At 40.5% G+C, this 26822-nt stretch overlaps 1 long non-coding RNA gene and 1 other non-coding gene across 2 annotated transcripts; both read left to right on the plus strand.

Annotated features, from left to right (window-relative positions):
- The first annotated feature begins 9076 nt into the window (after nt 1-9076).
- On the plus strand, nt 9077-14096 carry LOC136471928 (uncharacterized). Its single transcript, XR_010762161.1, has 4 exons — nt 9077-9212; nt 9561-9686; nt 11023-13365; nt 13728-14096. It is a non-coding gene; the product is annotated as an uncharacterized lncRNA (long non-coding RNA).
- A 9613-nt stretch (nt 14097-23709) lies between these two features.
- On the plus strand, nt 23710-23816 carry LOC136478596 (small nucleolar RNA R71). Its single transcript, XR_010764319.1, has one exon. It is a non-coding gene; the product is annotated as a small nucleolar RNA R71 (small nucleolar RNA).
- The last annotated feature ends 3006 nt before the right edge of the window (nt 23817-26822 follow it).

Here is a 26822-nt window from a genome sequence, read left to right on the forward strand (position 1 = left end):
TTCTTCCACTTGATTTGAGTAGAATTTTCTAAGGTCTTCATATTACTCCTCCCTTGTAGACACCATGTGTACCACCCATCAAAGAATTGGTCCCATGGATTCAGGATGCCCTTACTTTGCTAAATCTGCATATTGTGCTTGCCATTATCTAATTTCCCCTCATACCTAGTTGTGCTTAAGTGGTTGTCATGCACATTCTTTCCTGAAGCTTCTTGTACTTTTCACTCTATTATTTGAATTTGCCTATAGACATCAGGTTCACAAAATCTTCATAGTTTTTCTCCTTGATATGTGGGTGCTCACCAAAGATCCTCTTCCCCTCTACCACATAATTTTAGATTAACAAGCTCTTCTAAGTCCGCCAACTCTCGGCTATAAGCATTAGCATCCTCTTGAATCCCAACTCCTTGTCTTCTAAAAGCTCTTGCCAAGGTGTCACATAGTCATTGACGAGAGTCTAACATATAGGTATGTTAAGTCCCTAGGTTAAGAACGCAACAGTCCAACTAACCCCTGGCTAACTCTTTGAATCAGCTAGGGCCTTGGGGGCTATAAACATCATGTGCACTCACTTACACCCTCTAGGAGAAACAAGATGGCTCAGTGGCCCATAGATGGCCATTCCCAAGGGAGTCTTCGATATTAGAAGGACGAGCCTAAGGAGGCAAAGTCACCATCGCTCAGGACTTAGGGGCTCAAAAGGACATAGGGATTCCTAGCCTAAGGGGAGCCTCAGCCAAGCCACTACCCCCGTGGCCATCCCAACCTAGACTCAGGGCAAAAATCCTCTCAAGCCAAGACCAGAAGCCATCTCCAAAATCTATCAAGTGCTTAAAGCCTGACAAGCACAGAAGCACTACACCGCCATCCTATTCTACAATCATGAGGGGCTATTGGCCACTCCTTAGGTAGGGTCATGCCTAGGGCATGATGTGTTAGGTCAAGGAACTCCTGAAGCCCACAATGAGGGGGCTCTGGGCCCACCTGGTGACCTGTCTGGCCGGAAGAACCTAGTATGTCAAAGAAGCCAAGAGAAGGTTCACCTAGGGAAGGCACCACAGCAGTAGACAGCACCTGGAAGTCAGCACTAGGATGCAAGAGAGGTGTCATGGAATGGTTGAGGATTTGTCAGCCCCTAGTTACAAGACAAACAAGTATGCAACGACACCAAGACAAATGAACCAGAAGCATAAGAGCCATAAACCCTAGATGAAACCCTCTGATTTGTACTCCCATCGCCTTCCTAGTATAAAAGAGGAGGCATGGGCTACCGTAGAAGGGGAAGATTGGACCAAGACCAGTTGATCAGACAATCTCACCAAGAACTCTAGAACAGCACCGCACTATCCCCTACCACTCTCTCTCGATTATTCCATGGTAAGAACTCTAGTTTGAGCATCCATAACACGAAGAACACCATACTACTGGACGTAGGGCTTAGAAGCCCAAAATAGGATAAATTGCCCATGTCCCTAAGTGTTTCGAGTGCTTATGCCACCAGAGGTCCACACATCTACCCTCGGTGAACAACACGATGCTTGCCGTGGTTACAAAACCCATGACAATTGTTGAGTAGTGTATTCTATGTTGACCACTGAGGGAATTGCACTTCTTGTTTTTAGATAATAAAAACATAGTTAAAATATATAGTATAAAAAGAAATGGACTCATTAATGCATGCAAATACGACAAGCTCTCAAAATGGCACCCTACTCTTCTCATGGGAGGGTCGAGGATTCCATAATGCTACTAAATCACAAAAGCCACTTTCTCGTATGCCACCAAAAGAAAAATTAATAAGCACAATAAATAGGTATATAAAGAAGTATAATCTGGCTACTACTTAATTCCATCATCATCCCCCCATCCCCTCCCCCTACCTCGCCAATTCTTTCTACACAGCACCTCTATTCTAGATCTATGGCTTTCTCGGCAAGAACAATTTCAAGGGAGATGGAGGTGCAGATGGGGAAGGCCCCACCATGTTTGAATCCCTTCCTAATGGTAAACCCCCTTTTGCCCCCTCGGTATGTCTCTTCCTGGTCATCCAAGCCTACACTAGTTTTCCAATCTGGCATGAGCAATGGTCATGGAGCATTAGATTTATGTGGGGGAAGAAAAAGGGGTTGGAAGGTCGTTGATGTGGAGTACTTGTTTAGCAAGATTCTAACTCCAAGTGATGTTGGCAAGCTAAATCGTCTATTGATCCCAAGGCAATGCGCGGAGGAGTGCTTTCCCAAGATTTTAGAGGCCAAGAGTAGTGAAGATGATGATGGTTTCCTCAATTTTGAGGACTTCTCCACAGGGTTAATCTGGCGCTTCCGCTTTTGCCTCTGGAACAATAGCAAGACCTATGTCCTGACTAAGGGCTGGCATGCCTTTATCAAGGAGAAGAATCTCAAGAAAGGTGATGTTTATCCTTCTATCCTCCTGCGATGTCGATAAGACTACAAGCACAAAGCACATGTTTATCCATATCAAGCCCCATGCTAGTACCATGTCTCTGCCACATCATGTGCCATGTACGATCTTCTCTCCATCTAGCTTGATGATTGATGACCAGGTCCATGAGAGCCTTGGCTTTGTTACAAGCCATGGAATTGTGCCAGCATCGAAGCCTTTGTCCTTTGGATCTGGGGAGTTGATGCCTCCAACTAATCTCATGCCACAACAAACAACATTTCCTGAATCATCATCACTTGAAATTGTAAGGGCAGAAAAGCATTTGCGGCTATTTGGGGTCGACATTGACATCCCTTCTCATGACTGTGGTGATGAGTCTTGTAGTGGATTCACCAAGAATGCTGCTTCAATTGTCCTGAACATTTTGGATGAATAAATCACTCTATAGTTCTAGGTGGTGCTACTATGTTGTTTCTATAGCATTAAGTGCTATATTGTAAACCAAAGTTGTTGGTTACTTTATCTTACTATTTCTGGGATTATAATCTATCATAAACTTTGTATGTTTCCTTGCCTTGTCTATCTATTTATATGTTGTCTATTTATTTATATCCATCTAATGAATAAAGCTTCAAATACACAAAGCCAATAAAACTATTGTTATTTGCATCAATATGTTAGGTAAACCTTAAATAGTAAAATGTGCCTTGTGAAGCTAAAGGTGATATTTAGATATTTTACTTTCACTTTAGAAGATCTTCATCTATTTATATACATGTGTGGTAACAAATTAAGTGTTCAATTTCTTGTTGCGTAAAATACCATATATGTTCCCTCCATGATAAATTTTGGACATTGTTATGTATTTTCATGATTTTATCTTTTATTGCCAAGGGAAGCACAAATAATATTTTTAATGGAATGGTAGAAATAGTTTTCTATATGTGCAAGATCCTTATTGATATATGTTTATGATTTGGTTACAATTGAATTTGAGTTGAATTAGGGGTTAGGATAGATTTTGAGTTGGACTCTATATCCTAGGGACATCCATATGAGCCCAACCATGTTTTTTAATGGAAAATCCCAACCCGGTTGTAAAAAAGAGATGACTTAGTGATAGGTTTGGGTGGTGACAAGGCCATAAGAGCACTCAGATACCAGTGTAACTGTTGTTTATGTGGACAAGCTCCCACAGTCATGCCTCATGGATGCAGGCAAACAACTGAACCTATTTTCAAAGCATTGTGCCTCAATATTTTTTTGTTTGTGCATTTTCTTCCATGATATTTTTGCTTTCGTGTTCTTAGGTATTAGGTTTTTAGAATATTTTATTGAGCATGTACTCTAACAAGTGGTATCAAAACCCTATTGTAACAAAGAGATGACTTAGTGATAGGTTTGGGTGGTGACAAGGCCACAAGAGCACTCACATACCAGTGTAACTGTTGTTTATGTGGACAAACTCTCATAGTCATGCCTTGAGGATGCAGGCAAACAGCTGAGTCTGTTTTCAAAGCATTGTGCCTCAATATTGTTTTTGATTGTGTATTTTCTTCCATGATATTTAGGCTTTGGTGTTCTTAGGTTATTAGATTTTTAGAATATTTTATTGAGCATGTACTCTAACAAGCGGTACCAAAACACAATATCTCATTTTTTTCTCAATCCTATGTGCCGCTGCTGATTTTGGAACTTGGTACGCACATAGCTGAAACACATACCAAATTTTTTATTGTTTAATTTTTTTCCTAAAATGTATTCACATTTATATCCCTGGATGTTTAATTTGTGTTTTTGTTCCCTAGGGTTGGCGCTGTGGTCTATGGCGCCAAGGTAACATGTCTCGGTGCCGTAGACCATGGCGCTGAGCCTCGATACTAAATGGCGTGGCAGGATGATGTGGTGCTAATGTGGCCGGGCTCGGCACTGTGGGCTATGTCATCGGGCTCGGTTTCTATAGTCCTCTGCTCAGCGCCGTATCTTGAGCCTCGACCTTATCTTCTATTTCTAAGACTGCTAGGCTAGTTGCTAGTTGTACTAGCTGTCATAGTCCTAAACATAGCCCCTCCATCTCATGAGCAAAGCAAAATGTGTCTTTTTAGTTCTTCAGGAAGCTGGATACAACTGGAAATACTAGCTTCTTCCAATCCAATTTCTCTGTTATCTTCCCTAAAAAATGTTTTACCGAATGTTTTTGAAAATAGTTTTAGCTTCAGTGCTGAAGCTACTTCATGATACTAAAAAATTACTTCACTAATGAAGCTGAGCTATACCAAATAAGCCCTTTGTTATCTTCCTATTTGGGTGGTGACAAGGTCACAAGAGCACTCATATACCAGTGCAATTGTTGTTTATGTGGACAAGCTCCCATAATCATACCTCTAGGATGCAGGAAAAGTGGCTGAACCTATTTTAAAAGCATTGTGCCTCAATATTGTTTTTTTTGTATTTTTTCCATGATATTTATGCTTTCGTATTCTTATATAGGTTAGTAGATTTGTTGGGATATTTTATTGAGCATGTAGTCTAACAAGTGGTATCAAACCCCACTAGTTGAGAATCCTTGAACATCTCTGGGTCACATGGTGATGGAGGAGATTGTGAATGCCTCTAGGGGTCATTGCATCATGTGTGACATGGATAGTTGGACTTGGGCTCTGTGATAATGTCTTTTAGAAGTCATACATGTTGTGTGATGTGAAGAGTTGAGTCTAATGAATGATGGATGTTGGTATTTGCCAACACAAAAAGATAAATCCGCAAGCACACAAATATCGTTGTAGCTTTCACCCGGTAGTACTCCAAGGTATCGGATTGCATGTGGAATAGGAGTGAACTAGACTAAATAGGACTATTGATGTTTCTTAGCACAATCACTAGGATCGGTGTTTCCTAGTAATGGCACTAGAAACGCCGTGACGATATTTCTGAACACTCGCAGAAATATTCTACAAGCGCATGAATATATCGTTGTAGCATTTTATCCAGAAGTATTCGTAACGTTCATTTATATTTTCCCAAAGGAAGGCATGGTGTAAAAGTCTCTAATAAGGATATGGACAAGATAACATGACTACATAGTAGACCAAAGTCCATAACAGCGGTAATCTAAGATAGATATTGGATAGTGTGACACACACACTCAAGCCAAACTCAAGGATAAAGATAAAGAAAGAAAAAATAAAACCTAAACTAGAGCAGACTTATCTTGTATAGCTACGCTAAGATGAGCAGATGATCATACAAATACATGAATTTCTAGGGGTAGAGATCCTTAGTTAAGATAGCTTTAGTCACTATAAACTTACTTCGGGCACCGGATTGCAACTAGTCTGCCAGTCGATGCCAGCCTATAGCTCTACGTCATATCCAAACATGGGGGATTACGAAGGACGAATAGGGCTGTTACCACCTAGCACCTACCCCTCAACTATAGGATATGAGGCAAACGAAGGTAACTTCTAACATAGACACCACGTCTACACTATCAGTTACTACTCTAGCGGTGGCCAAGAACTTTCGTCTTTATCAGGAGTCCTCTTACTAGAGCATCTACCTTGGGAACGGATGACGAACCCACAAGAATATAATGACCAAACTAATCTTAAAGTAGAACCTACTACCTCAATTTAGGTCTTGGTCTAAACTTGTATGTATGAAAGATTAAGCATAAAGTTCTTTATGCTAAATGAATACATAAGGACTTAGCTCTAGTTCATAACATAGCTATGTTGATAATGTGAGAGCAAGAACATAGGAGAAATCTTCATATTATTCATACCAAGATTACTCCAAAGTATAAGCTTTCCAATGAAGCTTCTTCCCTTGCTCCAACTACTAAAACTAGTAAAAAGAATACAAGCGGAGGGAGAGAGGCTCTTCAAGTGTGGTGTGTGTTTGGGAGGAGGCCACCCATCTATTATACATGAGAGAGGTCGGTTTCGACGCTAGTAATTAGGAAACCATCGGAAACCGCCTATGCATGCCGCCATGCAACCGCGGGAGAGAGGTGGGGCCAAGCCAGGCTAGGGGCGGTATGGCCGCACCCTAGTTGCAGCCGCACCCTAGCCTGCTCCGCTTGCCACCGCCTTGCTCCAGTGGGCTGCTGGCTAGGCCTGGGTTGCTTCCTTAGTGGTGCTCGGCCCAGATTTGGCATGTAGGTGGGCTTTCTCCTTTTATTCCTTTGCTTTGCGCTTTGTTTGATGGCGTATTTGACTATAATTCCCTTGTATTCAAGTATGACTCCTGCAAAACATGTTTTCTCCAATACAGATGGAACTATGTCAATAGTAAAGGTATATGTGTTAAAAGATTGTTTATTTCTCCCTTTCTGGACTATAATTGGTGGTTGAATTTGGCGATAAGGACCGCCAACAAGGACCATCCTATGATAGCTAGAGGTAGGTGAAAAGATGGGTAGAGAGGATCTATGTGGTTATGATAGAAGATCAAGCAAGGATGTACTTTAGTTGTTTACTCTAGGACGTTGACCTAGCAGGTAGCAACGAAAAAGGGTGTGAAGGGCACTAAAATTCTAACATGCGGCCCTACTATTTAATAACTCAACTAAATGGTGGAACACAGAGGATAGAGAGGACAACCACCACCTACTACCTACCAGAATCTATTCGTGGGGCAAGCCTCAAACAAAGGCAACCTATAGTCTAAGTCCACGCTTACACTAGAGATCACTACTCTAATCCAATACTTAAAGTAGACTAGAGCACTCAAATAGTTGAGCGATGAACCCATAAACAATAGAAGATAATACTTACTTAATGCTTACCAGAGACCATATAAGTACTCGAAGGGAGACAACATCCACCGAGGTACAAGTCAGGAGAGTGCCAATAGACCTAGCACCGGCTTCCCCCTTGCTCTCTCACTATTCTTTAACACTACTAGAGAGGTAGAGCTTCTCCTTGATACAAAAGTGTAGACTCCTCTAAGCTATAAAGTAAAGTGAGCTCCTCTATTTATAGTGGTGGGGGAGCAACAAAGTAGGCTCATGAATCCATGTGAAGACATATGTCCACCTTCATATCAAACCGTCTCACCACGCATGGCTAGGATCACTTAGGATTGTGTTTGCTTGCATGTTGCCAAAGCTAAGGCGGTAGAGTGGATATGGGGGGTCAGGTGACCTAGGGTAGGGTCAACCGACCCTCGCTTCTTAGTGCCTAGGCCTCTCTAGCTTCTTCCTGGTTGCCCCTATCTTGGTTTGCATGGGTACAAAGTTTGGTCAAAGGAGCTCCAACATTGAAATGGACCCATTGATTCAAGATAGCGTCCATTTTGATATGAACCATTGACTCTTTTCCCCTCTTGATAGTCCCTGGATTTCTTGGCTATCATGGGTATCCAATTTTCAACTGATTACATTGCCATACCACATTAGAGTGCATAAATAAGATTAATACAATAGTTTGGATAAAAGCCCTTTGGGATAAAGTGAAACAAAAACACTATATTCTAATTGTAGCAGTGAAGCTTGGTGAAATCTCCAATCTAGAGACATCCATGAGCATAGATGAGACCACTACTATTCTCAACACAACTACAAGTTAAGACATTTGCACACCACCAGATGTGTGCAGGCCATGGTCAGCAACAATGAGCTTTATTAGAAAATAAAAAATAAAGGGATCTAGTGATCCTACTAGTTTGGTTGTAGTTTGCATCCTTAGCGCATGCGAAAAAGCAACAAGTATATAATATATCTTCTGAAATCCAACCAACATACTCATTCTCACCATTTCTCCACATCTCTTGTCACCACTCATCATCCCTCTCATCACCCTCATTCTCTCAGTCTAAGTGATGAGGCGGCCTGTGCACCCTCTTGTCTCAATGGCCTCAGGCCAGACTATCTTCTAGGGAGAGAAGTAAAGCACAAGAGAAGCTAGATAGCTGAGCCCTACACATAGGTAAGTGATCATGACTAAGCTCACGAGTATACGTATAGATTATAAACCTCTGGAGAGAGTACACCGTTACCCCATACGAACACCATTGACATGTCACCGTCGAGGTGAACACTACCACCACAAACTAGGCCGACTAACACCAGTCCTGTCCATCGTCGGAGTGAAATACACAGAACGCCACCACAAAGCTGTCACACCCCAAGAAATTCGATTTTGGGTTGTGAATAGAAAACACTAAATAAAATAAATATGGCTTCATGATTTTTCTAAATTTTCCAAGATTTAATTATGTTATAATTTAAACAGTGAAAAATGTGATTTTCTCAAAATTTGAAATTTAAAATTGATATGTTTGTTGCATTCATGCCTTTGCATTAATTTTAATGTGTGAAAAATGATTTATTAAATCGAATTAAATGAGAGTACGTTTTGCTCATTTTAAAAAAAAAGTATTAAAGTTTTATTAAAAACTAGTTCAAATTTTGAATTAAAAAAATTCAAATGTCAGTTTCAAAGTTTGAAAATTTTAAAAGGAGTTTTCAAACTTGTTTGGTTCAAAAGATTCAAATTTGAACTCTAAATGTCTTAAAAAAGAAAAAAGATCAAAACCTTTCTCCCTCTCTTGTGGTCTTTTTCTCAGTCCGGCCCGCCCCATCCCGCTCTCCCTCATCTTCTCTTCACAGGCCGCGGACCATTTCCGTGCAGCCGGCCGGCCCACCGCGAGCTCCCCTCTCTCCACGTTGCTGACAGGCGGCCGCCTGTCAGGACCTCCTTCCACTTCCAGCCGAACGCCTCTCTCTCTCCCCTTCCTCCATCAATGGCGCGGACGAGCTCCACCCAGCGCCTCTTCGCTTGCTCGCGCACTGACCCGACCCTGCGGTAGTGCATCCACTACTACTACTCCTCTTCATTTAACCCCACACTAATCGACCGTTTTCCCCCCCACTCCATCTCCATAACCGCCGCTCGCCATTAATGGCCCACCGAGCTCCACCATTGGCCGCTCCCCTTCCTATGCGCCCCTATAAACCTACCAGCGGCCTCGAAAGCGCACCCCGCCACCACATCTTCTCCACGCCCTCTCTTCCGCACTGCAGTGCCGCCGCGGAAGCTTTGCTGAGCTCCGCTCGCCGCCGTCTAACTCCTTGTCCACATCGCCTCCGGCACAGTTTGGGCCTGGTTGGATGCGCAAGAGCATGGAACTCATCCCTTGCTGCTTGATTTCAGGAATCCGTGGCCATTCGGGGGTTTCCCAAGTTTGCCGGAGCTCCCTACCGCCGCCGTCTGCCTCTCCTCGTCTCCCTCCGTCTCCGTTCCGAGCTGGTCGCCGTGAAGCCCCTCTTCGAATTCGCGGTGAGTTCCTCCTCCGTTTGTGCTGGTTCCCGGCGTCCGTCGTGCTCCCTAGCTCGAGGCAGAGCCCTCGCCGGCGAGCCTGCCGTAGTTGCCATGGCGCCGCCGCGTCCCTGTGGTCGCCGGTGACCATAAGCCGGTGGTGCTCCCTGGGCCGTCGATCTGAAGGATTAAGTGCCAGGATTAGATGCCCTCATACCCCTTCGCTGTGGTCCCGGTCCGCGGTGGACCATAGGCTCACGGCTCAGGCCTTCGCTGGTCCACGAGCCATGGACTGAGTCCACAGAATAGTCAACAGCCGGCCATGACCCTTTTGGAATCTAGCCCCTAACCTTTCCCAAAATCGGCCGACTGTTTTCTAAGTCTTGGATAACTTCCTTTTCTACCCCTTCTCGGCTACCTGAATTATAGATATGGGCTCATCAGTGTTTTCTTTTATTAAAATGAGTTTACTTGTTTTAAAGGCATGTTAGGCATAGCTCATAACAGCTTCATGTGTTTTTGTGAGCTGTTTTTTTTGCCAAATACTTCTCTCTCACAAAGACATGAGTTTAGATGAAGTTGAAAAAAAGTAGCTTATCCTGGCTCTCTCCTTCGTTTCTCTCTCATCAAGCTATTAGTGAAGCTGTTTTGTCAAATAGTTTTTCTAAAACAGCTCAGCTTCACCTACAAAGGTCATGTTCGCTTGTCTTATAATGTGTACTTTTCAGTTTGTTTTTTTAGCGAGAACAGTGTTTTTCTCTCATAATAAATCAGCCAGAACAGTGTTTCGACTTGTTTTTTCAGCGAAGCGAACGGGAGCAAAGTTGCTTATGAAGCTTATTTAAAAAAAACAGTTTTACTAGTGAAACTGAGCTGTACCAAATAGAACCTAAAATTGTCTCAATGATGTCATTATATTTGTTAATGATGTAACTAATCTATTTTTTTTTGTTTATAAAAATATTTAGAAAGTTTATTTATTTATTTTGTTTTTATAAAATTGATTAATGATGTCATAAATCATATTTAAGATGTTATTAATTTGTTTTATTTGATAAAATAGTTCTAAAAATAGAATTTTAGCAAATGAGCCTTTAAACTTTATAAAAATAATTTTGTGGTCTACATAGTTTACTTTTTGCCTGATTTTGAAAAGTAATTACAAAATATTCTTTTATTTACCAAAATAGCCCTAAATCTTCAAAAGCTCTTATCTTTTTAACCGTAGATTCATTTTAGGTGGTTTTGGCGCTCACGAGTTCATAGAAACGAGCCCTACACATTAGTAACCTTTATAGTATGTTTTTTTTAATGTTGGTGTACTGCTTTTAAGGTTATCTTCATGTGCTTGTGCTAGTTATTGCTATCGAAAGAAGAAGGAAAGCTATACGAGGAAGATCTAGAACGAAAAGTTGGAGAGTTTGAGCAAACTTTTGGAAGGCAAGTGTAATATGAGTTTCCTTGTTACCTAATAACCTTATAATCATCTTTTCATATTACTTAGTGCTTTTGATATCATGTATTCCTTGATTACCCTAGGTTTACGCATTTGTATAGTTTTACTTAGCTTGTAATCACCAAATAAAATAAAGTTAATGTTGACTAATGACTTAACGAAACAATGTTAAATGATGTTTTTTAACAACATAGACAGAAGGGGGCTAGAGCATTAGGCCTTTTTGTGTGTTCTATTCTGTCCTCCATAAAGACTAAATCTTAAAGAGGCCACCTAGGATTTATCGTACAACTATAAGAACTATATGGCTTTGGTCTTAACCAAGTAGCTTGACTTATTATAGTTCGTAAGCAACTTACCAAAAGGGCAAGAGGCACCTTTGATGAGTATGGGTCTTGTCCTACCAAAGTGTGTGCTGGGCTGCATGTCAAGGTGTGCCACTTCAGAGGAGAGCCATCAGTGACACTCTAGATCTCAAAACCTTAGTAACTGCTACTTATTAAAACGGCTAGTGAAAAGCTTCCTAGTGAACCCTGCCTACTTGGAAAGTGAGTCAAAAGGTTGGTCGCCTCAGGCATATATACGGGTATTCACAAGTGATGGGGAAACTGCTTGTACAAACTCTGTAGAGCTGTATAAAACTGATATATCAGCCATGCTCATGGAGACGAGCGGCCTAGATCTTTTCGAGATAGATGTTTTTATGGATGGTTTGGGATATTATTAGTCTTAATGATAATTATTATACTTTCACATGGGAGCTCCAAGCATAACCTAGTAACTTACATTTAATCAATAAAAGATGACCAACTAAAAATATAATGCTTATCACAGTACAACCAAGTCAAGCCTTCTTGAGTCTTGCATAACCTCATGTTATACTTGTTGAGTATGGTGCGCTCACACTTGCTTTACAATCAACAAAAATCTCAGACGAGTACCAAATGGTGGCTCAAGTGATGAGTTTTCGCTGAGTTCCAAGAGTATTAGGTGAGTGTTTCCCTAGTCAATCACCCTTATGAAATATGGAGGCCTGAAGAAAAGATTAAGGATAGTTTTTTGTGTGTTTTTTATAAATATAAGTTAATGTAAATATATTTTGCTATGTAATAAAGCATTGGTTATGATATTTACCATATTTGTTGCTATGTGTGTCATGTGGACATCCTAGGCACACATAGTTAGCTCTTGATATTCTTCTAAAAACTAGGTGCTGGTTGTGCAATTGAGGGATATCGGAATAATCTCAGTACTCTCCACACTAATTGCACAGGGCCACAAGACTAGGTGCCTACTATCTCTCACAAATACTGGTGGTGACCTGCACTAATTTAAGCAACATGCTCCTTCCTAGTTGGAATGTGGTGTGCACATAAAAATCCTGTGATTTGTGGTGTAGCCTATGATAGTCCTTAGGTTAGTTAGAGCAAGCACCTTCCACCAAACCATGTAGCTCAAGCACGAGACCCACCCCTTAGAGGTGCTCTATCAACCAAACTCATTTTCCCCACATGTTCCTCAAGGATCGTCGTCTCGCCAGGACTCATGTTCTCGCCATAGAAACCATCCTCGGACACTCCATACACCCATGACATTTATTGGCATTCCTTATCATCACCTTAATAATAAGTTGTCATCCCTAGCAATGATGCCAGAAATGCGTTGGTTGGTAATTATTAATGACACTTGTAAACTCAGAGAAAATTATATATATTAACTATCTGCAAGCGCACAGATAATATACCAATGCAGCATTTCATCTGGGAGTATATCAGGTATCGTTATTTATATTTTATCCACAGGGAGGAGCGATTGAGTGGCTAAAGATATTGACAAATATGCATACTTATGACAAGATCATTAACTCTCATGTTATAGCAGGGGTAAGTCAAATGATAAATAAATAATAAATGTAAAGCATTGATAGTATTCTAGAGATAGAAATAGATACTCATAAATATAGTATGGCTAGGCAGGAGATTAGTTAAGAGCAAAAGATTTCTAAGTCATTCCATATTTACTAAGTCTTTTGTACACCTAAGTATATACACTTTCATCTATAGCATAATTAACTTTGTATCTATGCATAAGAAACATTACTAAGGAAGATCAAGAACAGAGCTTGACTCCCTTCGCAACCGGGTTCTACTTGCTCTACAAACGGGGAGTGGACTACAAAGGACTCAACGGGAATGTCACATCCGTGATCTACCACATGACCCAGAGAGCAAAATGCATCCACAGGTAAATAATATTTAAGCACCACACTTACATAATGTAGACCACTTAACTCACTCGAGTATTGAGCTAAGCATTTTGCGAACATATGCATAAATTCATCATCAATTATAACTATATCAAGCATACACTAGAGTAAACTAAGAACATAATAATAGCAACATAATATTGAAGTGGCACAAAGTCATAAATAAAGAGGGATACAATGGATATACTGGCCTCCATGCGGTGAATCTAAAATCCTGAGCAATAGCCTAAACTCTACTTGAACCTTACTAGCTAGCCTATACTAGACCTTTGAAGAATTAGAGCTCTATTCTCTTCTCTCTGAAAACCCTAATTTCTGATCTACTCTTGACTTATGGCAGATTGCAAAGGAGGGGGGCAGGGGCTAGTATATATAGGTCAGTGCGTCAATTCTGAGTCCTTGGATCAAACTGACTTAAATAAACGGTGGAGCTGCAATCCTTAAGGCGGTAGAGAACCGACTTAGCGAGGCAGAGACTGATAGGTGGGGCCAGGGGCTGGCCGACCTATAGGTGGGGCCAGCCAGTCCCACCTGGCGGCTCCTCGACCTCCGCTTCGGTGTGGTGTCTTCCCGAATCCTCTAGAACCTTCTGGGGTAGTTTTCACTGCGGATAAGTGTGATTTACTTTAACAATTTGATCCTCCTTGATAGTTTTCTAGATAAACCCTGCTGAAAATATAGATTCACCAAAACTCGTGTAAATTGTCTATTTAAACCCCTAAGTCTATATTGGTGATCATTTTCATGCATGATTTCAAGTTATATTGACAGTTCATGATCGATGGTAACTACCATCAACAAACTCCTCCAAGCTTAACCTTTGCTCATCCCTGAGCAATGCTAAACTTAGCAATGGAACAGGAGTTTAGGATCTTTGAAAACATTGTAGTAACTCCTTAAAAGTACACATGCGTTCAAACAAGAATTCTCCTCTGGATTAGAACAAATTGATTTGACTTTCAAACTTACTCATGTTACCTTCAACCATGGGGCTTGTAGCCTTTCTCTTGGGTCTTGAGTAATTGAAAGACAGAACGATCAAGTCAAGCACTATGTCTTAAGTTCTTTGCTCAACCATTACTCTAGAGTTTTTTTATAGATTTTCAAAATAAAACTCAGAGCTTACATTGTATGACACTCTCAAGTCTCTTAGTATATATGGTATTTGTGGATCCTCACCAAGGCAATAATGATATTATGCCTTCCTTTTCCTACAACTAAGGCTTTTGTGGAGCTCATAGGAATGGTGATAATATGAAAGAACATACTTGCAATACATATGTTGTAAAGTCAAACAATGGATCCAAAGAGAGTTAAGTCATACAATTAAATCAAAATGTGCATGTGTGTGGAATGTGGTGGATACATATAGTGGCTAACCGAATTTTACTATGCTCCTAAAAACTTATCTCTCTTTTAAAACTTGAAAATATTTGCAAGAAAATATGTGCTATCTTATTCATCTCTTTTCTTTTCCGGCCATCTAAGTACCAATTTTTTTAAATCTCGGACATTTGTCCATTTTTTCAATACTTTCTTTTTATTTCTCTTTTTTTCATGAATAACTTTTGCATAGCCCCATGCTTCTTTACTTTTGCAACAAAACTTTTGAGAGATAGCAACAAAAACTTAGAGTATTTATTTGGTTATTTGGTCGATGGATTCCTATCAAGAATTTTTTGGTGTTTACTCCCATTGTAGGAGTAAAACATTTTTGGGTGGATCTAGATGAAAAACATATTTTTACGCCTATCCCTAGTGTATGAGTAGGGCATATGTGGGTGTTGTGTACGTGATCTTGATTTTAAGAGCATGACAAATCTCTCATAAGGATCAACAAAGCTTGACCAAACTCAATGCAAAACAAGTAGCATATATGAGTGGAAGTTTTCGTAGTCTAAATATAAACATGTTTGGCTCTAGTGCTAATTCAAGCTTTGTCATACAGGAGCTCATCATGTTGCATTTTTATGTTTTTCAAAAGAAATCTCTAGAACTTTAGTATCACTTGGTATAAGATAAATAACAGCTCAGACCATTCTCATATCATATCCGTCAATTACCTAGACTTAGATCAAACACTGCTACCCACGAGTTTCAAGTTCAGAGCAAATTCTTATGTCAAAATAGTCATATCCAAAACTTAAGAGAATTCAAGGCTAAAAACTAGGTACTCAAAAGGAATTATAACAGAGCAACTATTCATCATTTCCATTGTGAATCATTATCTTCAAGTTCTTTTTTTATTTATTGGCTCTTAAAAAATAGAAATTAAAGCAAACTTAAGGTCAACTATACACACACTCTTTTTATTTGGTTTTACATCATTTTTTAAATCACACCTTACTAATATATATAAGATAAAGACACATTTTTACTTTATTTTTGGATTATGCATTTTTAGTATAATAAAGACAAACTGGAAAACAAATCAAAGGAAAAGCAAACAAAATATCAGAAAAGAAAACTTACCTTAGATAATGGGGGATCCTCCTCCCCCAAGCTGGGTGTTGCTATAGTCGATCAGAATGGCGAGTCAATGTTGAGACCCTGGAATAAGTAATGCCAATTCTTGTTTTCCTGCTCCTAATGTTGTTGGATGTTGGTGATGTGTTCTCTCATTTCTGCTTGCCACTAGGAGTGCTGGTGTAGCTGGTTCCAAATGTCTTGCTGCATCTCTTTGATAGTCGTCAGCCTGGTGTCGAGGCGGGGGCGCTCCATCTGCTGTTCATGATAGCCCATGGGCTGGTCATGGTAACCATAGGCAGAAAAGGACATGTCTTCCCTAATGTCCACTCAAGACTTCTTCATATTGCTGCTGCTGATAATAGTCGAAGTTGCCATCCTGCCACTATGCACTTGAGCCCTGATGCCTAGGAGCTCTCAGCGTGCTGAGGAGCGGGATGCTCCCCTCCAGCATGCTCAGGCTTATGCTTGTGGGAAGATCCCGGCTAGTCCCATCCTGCATAGCTAGTGAAGGCTGGTCCCTCTGGAATCAGGATCATCACCATGGTATATGGACTGCGGGTTGCGCGTGAGTCTCGCAGAAGCGCTCCGGCTCGACGCGGCCTCCTTCACCTATAAATCAAAGACAAAAGACTTCACCGCATACTAACCAAGGTTTTGGTCTAGGTAATGAGATTTCATTTGTTTAATCCATGTACATCTTGACAAGTTGACCATTATTGTTCTTTTTTAACATGTGTGCTTGGACAAAATATTCATAGCCGATATACCAACGAGGAGTGTCATCAATGTAAGCAACAGAAGCATTTTCCAAAAGACCCAATTTTTTGGCTATGCGGGTGACCAGAGAAGTACACCCAACATCTCCCTTAAGTTCAAAATTTTCTTTCCATTGTTTCACCATAAATTTGACCGGTGAAGCCTTTCTTCTCTTAACCATGGCATAGAGCAGCTTAAGTTCATCATTCCTTATAGTGCGAAAATCATTTCTAGGAAATAAAGAAAATCCTAGCCATTTATGCATAAACCTGGTACATGACGAGATTTATTGAAACAGAACAACTATCAAGCAAAAATAGCTATCCCCAGAATAAAGGAGGAAATCTAAATCATCATTCTATTTTAACCTTATGTGAGTGGTATGATGCATGCTTGTCCTATACATCTTCACAACTGTTAGTCAGGATATAACTTACTTATATAGGGTAATACTTTATACTATCCTCACTGCACCAGATGGGATGTTGAAAGACACTTCACTAGAGCATTGTTGGAGAAGTTCGACTCTTTACTTGATTTGCTGAAGAAGAGTTGAAATCTTTTCGGTGTCTTCTACTTGAGTCACTAGAAAATCTTCACTGAAACTTGGACAGCAAGCATAAGAGAGATTAGAAGAACATTTTTAATTTGTTGCCTTCAAAAACTTTTAACTTGCAAAATCATTTTGAAGTATTCAATGGTAATATTGTTGCAGATCCATGTATGAGCTCTGATACCAGCTGTGGCAGAACCACCCAAATTATATAGCCCACATGCACCTATCATTATCTTTAAGACCTCTGACTACTGCACATGTGAGCCAGATAACTCGGATAGTATGTCGGGTGTCCTCGGGGAATCCCGAATCATCCACATTTTTACAACTCATACATGATCAACATGGAGTTACCACAATATTACAACATTTGGTACAAAAATAACTTACATCAGAGTGCGGAGATTTAAAATATTAGATTACAAAACATGTTTCAAGTCAAACTTAACTTAAGTTCTTAAATGTGAGTAGAATTACGGAAGCAACCTTAGGAGAGCACCTAAGGTAGAAAAGACATCCAGATCATGCCGAGTCCACTAACATGACCTCGATGAGCAGCACAAGTCAGATCCTGCAACAGGGGTCAGTAAACCCTGAGTACTTGAGGGTACTCAACAAGTATTACCCGACTAGAAGAAAAGACTCCAATGACATGTAGGTTTTTAAGGTAAGGTAGAAGGAAGAAGTAACTTTTGCAGAAAGGCTTATTACAAGTGGATCCTTACTTTCAATGTTTTAGCTTTGTATTAAGTTATCATTGATATCTAGTTAGCACCTGGTCTAAATCAATCACTTCATTAAGCATCTCATCTCATCTCATCTCATCTCATATCCAATAGTACCATTGTTCATTGATTAATCTATGATGCAGGTCAGAGGATCGAGTCTCCATAACCAAGAAGCATGATGATTCGAATTGATTTGGCCCAGCTAGGGTTTCCTTACCACACGACATATGCAGGCCATAGACCTACATATATCAACCCTCACTCGGATCCTCCAAAATGAGAATGGGTTCGTGCCACCCGAGAATACAGTACTCCACCTCCTTGCAGTCGACCTAGTGGTTTCACATGATGGGTACACGCTACTCTCAGTCATCTCTCCACTCCCAGTGCGCGGTTATCCTTTCTCATAATGGAATAGCCAAGATATTAGGCTTACCAGAGTATGTGGCCAGTAATACAAGGTCTCGACCACACGGTGGCCTACAACGGTACTGATCCTCAATCGATACAGGAGGAGGCACTACATTAAGACTCCATTCTCGATGCAAGCCACCCACTCGGTCTCAATTTAATATTATCATAACCACTGGTATATCACAACCCATAACCAGAGTTGAGAAGAGCAAGGTAAACATATTCTCTCGAATGATGAAACCATCATTCAATTTCTATCAAAGTCTAAGCATAACTAAGCATTAGAGATATCGACCTAATACTAGCAGGGTAGAACTAAGGATACCTGAATATCAAGGTAATCATGCAACAACGGTATTCGACCAACTCCTAATTACTTAATGCACATCTCACAAGACTTAAAGTGTAATAAAGATTTGTAAATACTATAGAAGGGTGGCATGCACCGGGGCTTGCCTACGTTGCAGAGAAGGTTAGATTTCCTAGAACATCATAGGGGTCAGACTTGGCACCAACACCACTAGTGGATGGACCTTCTCCAAAACTTGATCAACACGAGTCTTCTCACTCTCGTATGTACTACATGTATGAAATGGTGCTTTGCTTAACATGATGGAATGCATGACATGATGCATGATGAAAGACACACAAGTGCATAGCAAAACTTAAACTAATCTAAGAAAGTGGAATACAACTTTCCTTCACGGTACAACTAAGGTTATTACTCCTAAAGCACTTTTATTTATTTAACTAACAAATGTGATTAGTGGATTATCATGAAAGCAATACTTACCACATTATACTAGTGAAGCAAGGTAAGGTATTTAACTAACATTACATAAGTTCAAACATGAGGGTAAGCAAGGATCATTACATTCCTTAATCACATGCATTCACTAATTAATCATTTGAGTAACCATTTTATTTATTAACTAACAAGTTAATTAGTTATCTACCATGAAAAGGGATTACACTAACATGGTCCAGCAAGAAATTAACATTTATCTTAACTCATGATCATTATAAGGGATTCATGAAGCTAAACTAAATATTTAATAAAACCATTTTAATAATTAAATAAACAAGTTGATTATAAACATATCAAGGAAAGAAATCAAGTTGTCAAGGAACAACAGGGGTTTAGGTGTTTCAACGTCTACAAACAATATCCAAAATCACATCAAAGTCATTTAGGGATTTATATTTTTTTTGTATTTTTAGTAATCTATAAAAGTCATTTAAACATGCTTAAATTAATTAACCAATTTATAATTATCAAAATAGTGCCAAACTTTTTGTGAAGACAAGGTCTAAGCATTTAAAGCATACACACAAAGTTTCATGATTAAATGATTAATATTTTAGCCTATAAGAATCATGAAAGGTGCATTTATTAATTAAAAGAGGTAATTTTAAAGCATAACAATATTACTAAAAATGCTAATTTCATATTTTTCCTAGGTAGAGTATATTATAACAAGCATACACAAAAAAATTATATTATTATCATGCTCCAGCAATTAGTTATGAATTAAACAAGAATCAACATTTGTTAGCTTTTTCTAAACATCGAAAAAGGATAAAAATCCTTCCTCACTCATCACCCCCTCACCCGCTCTCACTGATAGATGGGCCCAGCATCGTGTCCGAGATGATTGCGGTGCGGCGTACGTTGACCGGCGAGTATTCGCCAACGGTGACCTTGCCGACGATGAGACTAGCACCGATGGCCTCGTCTCTCTCTCACGCACACGCTGGTGGTGACGGATGAACGGTTAGTGCGCAACAGCATGCACGCCAGTGGCCATGGTAGCATGACGGAGCTCTGACCTAGCGGCAGCGATCTACGGCGGCCTCTCCGACGACACCAAGCACATTGGCGCACTCGCCTCACTCACGCGAGCACGCTCAAGGGGTCTGTTGGGCGTGCTAGGGTTAGCAGCGTGGCTACCTGCGACAACGGCGGCTCGGCGGAGCTAAGCATATCGGTGTGACGGTGCTTCGATCACTACGACGTGGTAGAGGTTAAACGGATGGCGGTGTTAGTATCAGGGTCTCACCACTGACATCGGGACGCTACTTGGTTGAAGCGAGGGCGGAGCGGGCGTGCTTACTGGTGTCGGCGGCATAAATGGCGGCAAGAACCGGTGGCAACGACACATTCTAGCATGTCCTGAGGGGGAACAAGGAAACGGATAGGCCGATGAGCACCACCACTTAGCAAGGAATCCAAAACAAAAGCTAGGAGGGAGGGATATGTAGCGGGATGAGCTGGCCACAGTGGAGCTATCCATGGCGGCCATGGCATACCGTCGCAACGGCGACAGCACGCAGGGGCGATCTTGGTGGATAGAGGTGGCGCAAATGGGTCAATGAGGTTCATGAGGAGCTGGCAGAGTTGGAGACATAAGGAATTAGATGGAGGTGAAGCAAGGGCGGCGAATTGCGCCGATGAGGGGAGGAGCTTGGTGGCGGAGCTAAAAGAGGAGGGGGAGATGGTCACTGGCGTTGCCTAAATGGAGGCGAGGATGGTTCTCCAGCGTCGCCAGCACCTACTTGCACTCGAACACGCAGGAAGGTACATGTCCATGCGAGCTGAGGTGGCTAACGAGGGCGACGGCGGCCACCGACGATGAGCACACTGCGTGGCAGCGAAGCTGCTAGACCGGTGAGGCTACTATAGCGACTAAAAACTACATCTTGAGCTTGCTCGTTCTCCAGATTTCGTGCAGCAACTTGATGAACTCCAAAAACCAAAGTTGCTCATCTACACGTGCTCTCCAACATTGCTTGAAGAATCTACCCCAAAATCTTTACGGTTTTGAAGATTTGGAAGATCAAAGAGGTGTTAAGTGGTTTCAGTTTCAGGTTTTGAAGTTTTGTTTTAACTAAGCATTTTTGGTAATTTATTTAAGAGCAAATATTAATCTAACATCTTAACTAATTACACAATATCACAACTCAAGCATCACATCAAACAATGTAACAACAATTGGTCAATCTTTATTCATGAAAATTGATTTAATAAATCTCCCAAAATTGAACTTAGTATTGATTTCCATGACTTAGCCAAAATGCTAAGAGAGGGGAAAACAACGTTAAATTCAATCTTTGGAGTCCAATTTCATTATGTTTGGCTTGGAAACATCATCAACTTTGATGCTACATTATAAAGCTCACTTTGTACTATAAACTTTATTTTAATAAAATTTTACTTGTTTAACAAATTGTCATATATAAATTCACAAAGAACCTTAATTACTACTATTACATTATTTCATGAAACATTTGAAACATCACACTTACAACATAAACATGCAATAAATGGGGCATAGCATATGCAACATATGAAACACCACATTTGCAACATAGCAAAACTATAAATGAAACATCACTTATGCAACATATGTATGTTATACTTGAAACATAAGTTGCATTTAGGACTCAATACTTGGTGATTATGCTTCATGATGCACATGATCAAGTTTTAACTGCTTTTTAACATCTGAGATGTTATAGATAATATGAAATATAACAAGATGAATGAATGGTATTTTTAAAATTTTACGCCTCCACTGGTAAATATTTCTTACAGGTTTTTACGCTCCATAAAAAAATTACATGGGGCTTGAATTTTATAGTGCCATGATGAGAATCTTTATTTTCTAATGCTGATGTTGAAAAGTAAAAATGCTAAGATAAAATGATTAATGCAATGTAAGAAGTAGATATGGATAACTACCATTTTACCTCCCGGCGAGGGTTCGGGATTTTAAGTCCACCGAACCGACTTGACTAGAGAAGTCCTTTATTCTTTGAGTACATCAGTCGGTCCCAGAGATGGAGACCCTGAGGGTTGTGCTTGCTTCTCATGCCACTCCAAATTAGAGAATTGTTCCGGTCTTGGCTTGAAAGAAAATTGCTCTTCCTTGCCATTGATATGGAATTTAATTTCTCCAGCTCCAACATCAATGTGTGCATTTGTAGTGCTTAGAAAAGGTCTCCCAAGAATGAGGGGTGTCTTCATATCCTCCTGCATGTCAATTACTACAAAATCCACTTGAACAAAGAAGTTTCATATTTTTACTAGAATATTCTCGATGATTCCTGCAGGATAGAGAACCGATTGGTCGACTAGTTGCAGGCACATCAACATTGGCGTGAGCGTAGAATAGTTGAGCTTGTCGAAAACCTTCTTGGGCATGACACTAACGCTTGCTCCAAGATCGCATAACGCATTCTCAAAGTTCTGGTTTTTGATCAAACTAATTGATAGTGGGATATCCTGGATCCTTCTTCTTGATAGGTCATGTGTTCAGGATGGCCGCACTACACTCCTCCGTTAACTTGATTACTTCAGTGGTGGGCAGTGGTCTCTTGTTGTTCAGAATGTCTCTATGGTACTTCATGTAGGTCGGTACCTGTATGGCATCTAGCAGAGAAATATTAATATATAACTTTTGAATTACCTCTATGAACTTACCAAACTGCTCATCCATTTTGGCCTTTTGATTTCTACATGGAAACGGTAGGAAGGAGATGTCATGAAAATCTTGCATCATTTCTTGTGCTTGTGGCTCAACTTCTTCAACTTCATCAGTCCTTCTTCTCTTCCTGAACTACTGCTGGTGTCTTATCTGTCCTTGTCAGATACGGTGGATCATGAGTAGACTTGCCACCTCTTGTAGTTATGGCATTGACCTTTTCAAGGTTATTAGCAAAAGGTAGAGCAGCGGCCAACTAAGCCAATTGAGATTCTATATTTTTATTATAGCTAAGTTGGTCATTTATAGCAGAGAAAAACTATCCATTTTAGTGTTTATGTTTTCTAGGACCTTGTCATTAAAAGCAAGCTTCTTAGAAATATTCTCATTAATCCTGGCTTGTTCTAAGATCAAGTCTCTCAAGGATGGTTGTTTAGGATTAGAAGAATTATAGTAATTACCTAGATACTTGCCTTTGTAATTTGACCGTTGTTGTTGTTGTTGCCCCCATCGTTGTCTCTGTTGTTGTGGAGCAGAGTTATTGATGACAATATTTATGTCTTCTTGATATTCGGGGAATTCAACCCCAAATATTCTCCACATATATTTTGGGAATTGAAAGCATCTTGTATAGGTTGACGATCCTTCTTGTAATTGGCTCACTGTTCAAGCCAATTCAACAAGACGTCCATCTTGGTTGATAGTGCACACACCTCTTCTAGTATTTCTTCACTCTTATTGCATGATTGAATATTGCATTGGGACTAGCCTTGATTAGAGGCTATCTTCTCCATAAGAGTTTCAACTTTTCCAAGGGTGAGTGACCTAAATGATCCTCCAGTAGTTGCATCAAGTTGTTCACAAGCTTTCTAAATTAATCCATGGTAAAAGCGTTGCATGAGCAACCAATCTTCCATCCCATGATGAGGACAATCTAAAATGTATTCTTGAAAATGTTCCTATGCTTCTGGAATGGTTTCTCCTTTCTACTATTGGAAGTTGGAAATCTTTCCTCTTAAGGCATTGGTCTTGCCTATAGTGAAAAACTTTGCTAGAAAGGCCTTTGAAACACTTTGCCTATGTGTTGATGTCTTCTTTGTTGGTGTAGAACCACTGCTTCGCCCTTTCCACTAGCGAGAATGGAAACAGGCGGAGTAGTATGATGTCTTGAGCAACGTCCTTGATGACTGATATTGTGCTGCTTACCTCCAGAAAATTTTGGAGATGAGCACTAGCATCTTCATGTGCCTTTCCACTAAATGGAGTAGCTTGCACCATGTTGATTAGGCTTGGCTTGATCTCGAATTCAAGGTTGTTGGTTTTGAGTGTTGGTCCAGTGCGAATGTTTTTCAGTGCTTGGAGCAGAGAATTCATGCAATCTTTTTAGCCATAGCTTCAGAAACTGGTATTGAGCTTCCTCTTGATTGGTTGATTATGATTGATGGAGATTGTTGGTGAATTAGAACCAATCCTGCAATGCCCTGTATAAGATATGAATAAAGATAAACAAGGGTAAGCCTGCTAAAGCAGAGGTGCAAACTTATGATTTCGTCTATAAGTATTTATTTGATCAATTCTCTTAGCCTTGTGCCCCTCCCTGACAACGGCTGCCAGAAATGCTTGTTGGCAATCCTTAGCATCACCTTAATACTAAGTTGTCATCCCTAGCAAAGATGCCAGAAATGTGTTGGTTGATAATTATTAATGACACTTGTAAAGTTAGAGAAAATCATATATATTAAGTATCCTGCAAGCGCACAGATAATATACCATTATAGCATTTCACCCGGGAGTATACCAGGTATCATTATTTATATTTTATTCACAGGGAGGAGCGATGGGGTGGCTAGGAGATATTGACAAATATGCATACTTATGATAAGATCATTAACTCTCATACTATAGCATGGGTAAGTCAAATGATAAATAAATGATAAATGTAAAGCATTGATAGTATTCCAGAGATAGAAATAGATACTCATAAATATAGTATGGCTAGGTAGGAGATTAGTTAAGAGCAAAAGATTCCTAAGTCATTCTATATTTACTAAGTCTTTTGTACACCCAAGTATATACACTTTCATCTATAGCATAATTAACTATGTATCTATGCATAAGGAACATTACTAAGGAAGATCAAGAACAGAGCTTGACTCCCTTCGCAACCGGGTTCTACTTGCTCTACAAACAGGAGAGTGGACTACAAAGGACTCAACGGGAGTGTCACATCCACTGATCTACCACATCACCTAGAGTGCAGAATGCATCCGCAGGTAAACAATATTTAAGCACCACGCTTACATAATGTCGACCACTTAACTCACTCGGGTATTGAGCTAAGCGTTTTGCGAACATATGCATAAATTCATCATCAATCATAACTATATCAAGCATACAACTAGAGCAAACTAAAAACATAATAAATAGCAACATACTATTGAAGTGGCACAAAGTCAGGCCTCCAGGCGACAAATCTAAAATCCTGAGCAATAGCCCAAACTCTACTTAAACCTTGCTAGCTAGCCTATACTAGAACTTTGAAGAACTAGAGCTCTATTATCTTCTCTCTAGAAACCCTAATTTCTGATCTACTCTTGACTTATGGCAGATTGCAAAGGAGGGGGGCAGGGGCTGGTATATATAGGCTGGAGCGTCAATTCTGAGCCCTCGGATCAAACTGACTTGAATAAACGATAGAGATGAAATCCTTAAGGCAGTGGAGAACCGACTTAGCGAGGCGGAGACTGACAGGTGGGGCCAGGGGCTGGCCGGCCCCACCGGGTGGTGCCTCGGCCTCTGCTTCGGATGTGGTGTCTTTCTAAATCCTCTGGAACCGTTCTGGGGTAGTTTTCGCTACGGATAAGCATGACTTACTTTGATGATTTGATCCTCCTTGATAGTTTTCTGTATAAACCCTACTGAAAACATAGATTTACCAAAACTCATGGAAATTATCAATTTAAACCCCTAATTCTATATTGGTGATCATTTTCATACATGATTTCAAGTTATATTGACAGTTCATGATGGATGGTAACTACCATCATCAATATCCTCACACTCCAGCCAGTATCTCTAAGAAAAGGTCAAGGACAAGGAACATCTCTAGACCCCCACATCACTGTTGGCGGTGCTTAACTCACATATTTAACCACCAACACTTGCATGAAATCCTAGCATACAAGCACTAAACTTAGAAATAGGGCTTTAGAACTAACAATCTCCACAAGTTTTGATGTTTGACCATTTGCAGGAGGGCATTCAAGGAATACATAGGAAATACATTCAAAATGCGCAAAGAAACCAAAGCATAACATCAGTACTGTGCAAAGCAAAAGAGCCTAAGGAGAGAAGGCCTACTTACCAATAGAATTAGCGCCTGAAAGAGATGAGAACAAGGACAAATGCAAATCAAATCACTCTTTCTTAGTGAAAGCACTACATAGGCCCACTCTAGAAGCCCTAAGGAAGTCACCCACCGAAGAAGGGCCAATTTGGCCGAACCCTAGGGGGTGGCTTCGATCGGCTTGAAGTTTGGTCGGTGGTCTCCCACCGCCTCTCCAATGTCGGTGGAATAGGTATTCGCAGAGGAATTGGTCCGGAGAATGGCTGGTTTGCCCAAGATAGGAAGGAATCAAGAGAATATGCCATGGGACATTCCCTCTCCTCTGCCTATAAAAGGGAGACCACCCCCTCCTCATTACAACACACAAGGAGCAAGAGCACCTCACTTGAGCATCATTCCAAGGTCTTAGGCCCTAGCTAGCTATCTAGAGTTGTGTAGTAGGGAGAGATGTGAGGGAGAGTTCAGGGAAGCGCCGAACTTGTCGGTGTCTCCCCATCTTGTACCTCAATGAACACCTGTGCTATACTTCGTCGGGTTCTCCCGCTAAGTGAGTGTTCGTGGTTCTTTTGGTTGTAAAGTCTTTCGAGTAGTTAAGCTTTACTCTTACTTGTTTATGGGTTCATCATTTGTTCTCGCAGGGGATACTCTAGTAGAGGGCCTTGATAAAGACGGATAACCCTAC

The sequence above is a fragment of the Miscanthus floridulus genome, chromosome 8 (assembly GCF_019320115.1).
Source record: "Miscanthus floridulus cultivar M001 chromosome 8, ASM1932011v1, whole genome shotgun sequence".
In the NCBI taxonomy this organism is placed as follows: Eukaryota; Viridiplantae; Streptophyta; class Magnoliopsida; order Poales; family Poaceae; genus Miscanthus; species Miscanthus floridulus.